General features: G+C 33.0%; 1 protein-coding gene across 1 annotated transcript in view; it reads left to right on the top strand.

The window, feature by feature from the left end:
* LOC149485123 (putative carbonic anhydrase 3) overlaps positions 1-5,539 on the top strand; it is a 404,335-nt gene that overhangs the window by 388,335 nt on the left and 10,461 nt on the right. The window lies entirely within an intron of this gene.

Below are 5,539 nucleotides of genomic sequence, written 5' to 3'. Positions count from 1 at the left end.
TTCCTCGGCACTGAATTCTCTGTACAGTCGAGTGCTTCACGCATGCGGCCTGCTTTCCCTTCAAGCTTACCGAGATGGCTATGATAATAATTGAACTAAACAGGATTTACGGAAACTTTTCGCGAACTGTTGTCCACAAGCTTGATTCCATTGTGTTTGTAATTTAACTTTTAATTACACAAATCAAAGATCAGTTGTATATTTTTCGTGTTTAGTCTCATCATTTTTTCTATAGAAAAAAAATCGACTACCGAAGAAATTCTAACCTTTACACAGATAACGCAGACATTAGCATTCCATATTTTACTTCTTCCTTTTATTTAATCTCATAAGTAATTTCCATATTTCTTTCTGCCAAAATTAGTTTAGCTACGTTGCCACCCATCGTATAAATTACCCTAACTCGAGCTCCTCTCATAAAAATATCTACGATCAGCTTAATATTAGAAGGACTTTTGTATGTTTCTCCTTGATTCAATCGTGCTTAAAGATCGGTTCATAAACTCGTTCAATATATTGAGTAGTTTCATAAACAAGGTGAAAAATAATCTATTGACGAGTAGTAAATCAATATTCCATCAGACTACTTCGTTTGCGGAGCTATCGCAAAACTGGACTGTAGTATACGGATTTCCCTAGGACGGGCTTTCTGTTATTGGGAGTTCCCATGGGTTCCTCAGTTGCATCATGGATTTTGAATTGTGCTAGGATAAAGGCTGCCTTGCTATGTGAGACTAAAATATAACTAACAAAGTGTACATCGCACCTCCACGTAATCCTACGGGAAATAACGAGGCGTTATATCTTAATATCTTGCTTAATATATATATAAATCTCGTGTCACAATGTTTGTCCTCAATGGACTCCTAAACCACTTAACTGATTATAATAAAATTCGCACACCATGTGCAGTTCGATCCAACTTGAGAGATAGGATAGTTTAAACATGTAGGTACCACGGGCGAAGCCGGGGCGGACCGCTAGTCTTATATTATGATTTAGTAATAAATATTACAAACTAATGATACTCATGGGATATGTCAACCCAACATAGAAATAAACAACATTAATTGCTATAGGTATTAACAGTAATTATGTAAGTTTCTCAAAGATAACACAGCCTATCACAGCCATAAATATTGAAGGATTCACCTCGAATGGAATCGTTCAGGACACATGGCCGCCAGGGGATCTGTATCCAACGGCTTAATGTTATAATCGTTACGGTCAGAAACCCATTTTAGTTAACCTTTGTGATACCCTTTGTAGTGTATTGTGGTTAAAATGTTTACGTTCACCTTTTATCAATATTTGTTGGGATTTGCTTTGCAAAATTGTTCAATTTGTAATGAATAAATCCTGAGCGCAGTTGGTTAAAAAGTTTTACTAAAAAAAAACTATAAAACATGAATTCAATGCATTTGTGGACAGATTTGTTGGTGCTCTTTGATGGTTTTATAAACGGCATACAGTGTGACATGGGAAACATAAATTGTTCTTTGATTTTTCGACACGCCGCGTTGCATAAAGGTTTACCCAGTGATAGTTTCCTACTATTTGAAAAGTTGGAAAAATAGCTCGTGGTTTTTATACACATAAACTTTTTCTCCAATTAAATACCGTAGTTTTTGTTGTTCAGCTCTGTACCAAAATAAGTAAGTAAGCACAAATGCACTCTAATATACTAAGTGCATGGCCTAGATTTTTTAGTCCAATGCACAAAGGTGTTGACTTTTTTCTATTCGCTAAATAAGCTAAGGCTAGGTTTTTTCTAGACGGTGAAGTTTTAATGCTATTTGTTAAACCACTGATTTAATATTTAAGCGTCGGAACAGGGGACCTACCTACCTAACTACATTAGTCGTGTATATCAAGTTTACTTTATAAGTAAGTTAAACCAAGTATATTTAATATTTATTCTTAAGGACTAAATGAAAAGAATCTCAAGTTAACTAAATGATTCTACGCTAGATTATATTTTGTGTATGTGAATGCAAGTCACATCTGCCGTCTAGTGGCTGCTGTCACCGCTTTATGAAATATTGGGGTTATAAATTTTTCATTACAGCATATGCAGCAAAATTTTCCATGTGATAAATATGCACACATTTATTTTATTCACATTTTGCCATGCAAATATGTCCAACTCATGGATCTATCCGAGCATATTTCAAGCGTCTCATCATAAAATACACGGTTTAACGTAGACGGGTAAACGGAAAATGTTATCAACAGGGGCGATACATTGTTACAATAAATTTAATGTTAGCTTTCTCAATCGTCGAACTGTTCTCTGACAAGTTTATTTCCGGAGCAAGAATGATGTAGGAACTCCGATACAAATCTGCAACTGAATGCTTTTAGTACTTACGTCTTTTATTTTCCTCTTCACGAGCCGACGACGCTTTTAACAGCAAATTGCTCGGTGTGAAATTAAATTTAATATTATAGCCTGTGCTCGCGACGATATTATCTAAATTTGAATTTTCAGAGCGAGATCCTTAATTTATATATCTGCACTAACTAAATTTTCCTCGGATAGTTAAGGGAAAAGTATGCTATCTTCTTCCAATAAAATTGAAAGCTTAGAGCTGGTAACTTATAGTCAGATTACCATAACTAAGTTTTGCAACCAATGCAAATCGCTGCAAAATTTCTCGCTCATCTGCACGTCTGCCGTTCGGTTAAAGTGCAAGATTGGAATTTATAATATTTTGTCTAGAGACATCTGCGAATTTTATATTTATTTAAGCATTGTTCCAAAGGTTTAATAGCAATCAGAACCTAACAAGAGAAACATTGTTTGAGTAAGTGTAATGTTTTCCATATACATACGTAATATTTTATATTTAAAAACATTTATAATGTAAATAACGTAAAAGCTTGAACCAAATAGATAAAATGAAAACTCATTTTTCTGGAAAACAATAATAGTACAAATCGAAACAAAGAAACAAATAATTACAATAATTTTCAAAACAAATCAAAATAATTTAAACTCCGGAAGATCATCAACAAAGTTATCATTTCATAATTAATGCAAATTTCCTGTTACCCAGAGAGGATGTTGCCAATTTCGTATAATTTAAACTTATGTATTGTCAATTAAATCTGTCTTGTTATATTTTATATTTTGATCAAACATCTTCTAATATGTTTGTAATAATAGAACGCTCGCCATTTTGTGTGACCTATACATAATAATATGTCGCCCTGCAAAATAATTTATCAATGACAGTATTAATAAAATTGATGTGGTCGTTATAAATCAAGAAGCTTATATCTAATACACTGGAGATTTCAGCATGATCATTAACTTGTAACAAGAAAATATGGCCTTGAATGACGCCTGTATGTTTTTTTATCCCTTTCACACCCACTTGCCAAGTTAGGTGTGAAAGAGATAAAAAAACATACAGGCGTCATTCAAGGTCATATTTTCTTGTTACAAGTTAATGTTCATACTGAAATCTCCAGTGTATTAGATATAAGCTTCTTGTTATAAATATACTTCTTTATGGTTCTTGTAACAAAGGAAGGATGAATGTCTCCTATATCACAGGCTATTTTTGTGCTATTTCCTAACATGGCATAGAGTCATTGTTAATCACAGTAACTGTACCTGAGAATATATAGAAATTTAGGTAAGTTCAGTCAACATTTCATGTAGGTGTGTTTTTGTTGTCAAAAAAAAATCCTGGACGATGTAGACCGTACAAGAGGATTTTTTTTTAATATTTATAATAAGCACTTTATGTTGATTATTTTTCTGAAAACCTTGATCCATTCCATAACTATTATTATCCTTCCATTTATAAGCACTTATACGCCTAATTACACAGATATCTCAAAAACATGACATCCGGGTATTAATCGAGCAGGTGCATTCACTAGTTCACAATAGATGTTTGAACCGTAATTGTGGTCATACTTTGAATGTTAACTATCAAAACAGAAACCCTTCTAACTTAGTATATAGAAATTTAGTACGGTTAACATAATAATCCTACCTAACACCGATACAACCCTTGTGACAGGTACAATACTGTTTCATTTTGTTAGTCATCTTTTCTCGTGTTAAAGTTATGTATTGCAAACTATACATATAATTTGATTCAAATATACTATTGTTATTTATTTATAATATGAGTAAGATCAAAAGGGATGCCTTGTAGAAATCTGTAGTGTAATTTGGTCAAACATTTAATCTACACTAATACTATAAAGGGAACTACTGGTCCGATTTGAAAAATTCTTTCGGTGTTGAATAGCCGATTTATCGAGGCTAAGACTAACAGGAGCAGAGCCACGCGGGTGAAACCGCGAAGTGCAGCTAGTTCAAAATATTATTCTATTGCTACAAAAAATACTTGAATTGTAAGTTTTTTTTATACATACTCGTAAATATTATGATATCAAGTGGTTATTATAAAGGAGATTTCTGAAATTCTATCTATTTTATGAGTTCAGTTAAAAGTTGAGATTTCGAAGGTTTCACATCAGTTACCAAGCCAACCAGTATTCCACGATTTGGAAAAATAATATTATTTGGACGTGTTCCAAATCTTTATTTTGTTCTTTTAGAAAACTATCCCTTTGGGAATCGTTTTGTGAACGAACTTCTTATCTGATGAAATATGGTCACACTTCTCATCATGTTATCTTAAAGTACTTTAATTATAAAGAGCTTTAATTTGCACTTTATAGCTGAACTACCTGAATTATAGTATGTAAAATTCCGCCCGCTCAAATCGACTGGAAATATCTCTGTTCCATATTTCAAAGGTATCTCAATAAATAACATTTATTATGTATTAAATGGTCAGTGTAAACAGAATCAAAGAATATAGAAAACGGACCCAAGCAAAGGCAAAAAGAGTTGAAATAAATCATTACCTTAGCGTTTTTCCTTTGATTTATTCGCGTCCCACGTGAGGGAGTGTCAAACGCACCCGGCTTTCCAGTGTCTTATTATAATTTATGACCGCATTTTTTTCTCTGAGTGATTTAACCGGATCACCTCTTTAAGTTGTGGATCGCCTTTTGGGCATTTAAGAAATAAGAGCTGAATTGATTACTACATTATATTTCGCGCAATATTTAAGTCATTAAAGAATAAAACAGGTAAATAGCCTATGCAATTATGCATATAGATAAATATGCATACGACTATTCCTTCAGTTTGTATGGGCGTGTTTGATGTAATTTTTTTGGATATTTCCCGTTTTATTTTAGAAAAATTATTATTGTCATTTTACTCATTAGGTAAAGGGCTTTCGATATCAGTTTAAAGTTTTTTGATATCTGCAATAGTTAAGGAATAATCGCCTGTGCACACTTAACGATTACACCCTGTATATAGATTATAGAGTTATAGATTACCTTCTGTGACATACACACTCACATAATATGACATGTTAATGGCTTCTTTTCTCCTGAAACAGTTTTAACAAGCGCTTTGATAAGTATTATTAGTCCATTTATACGCAATAGAAATACACACACACACGCACAGTATCAGACTATTCAATCATTGTCA

This window comes from Colias philodice, chromosome 10 (assembly GCF_061535455.1).
Source record: "Colias philodice isolate Cphi_HAF_F1 chromosome 10, ilColPhil1 Martin Lab GWU primary, whole genome shotgun sequence".
Classification (NCBI taxonomy): Eukaryota; Metazoa; Arthropoda; class Insecta; order Lepidoptera; family Pieridae; genus Colias; species Colias philodice.
This window is presented reverse-complemented; position numbering and strand designations above follow the sequence as displayed.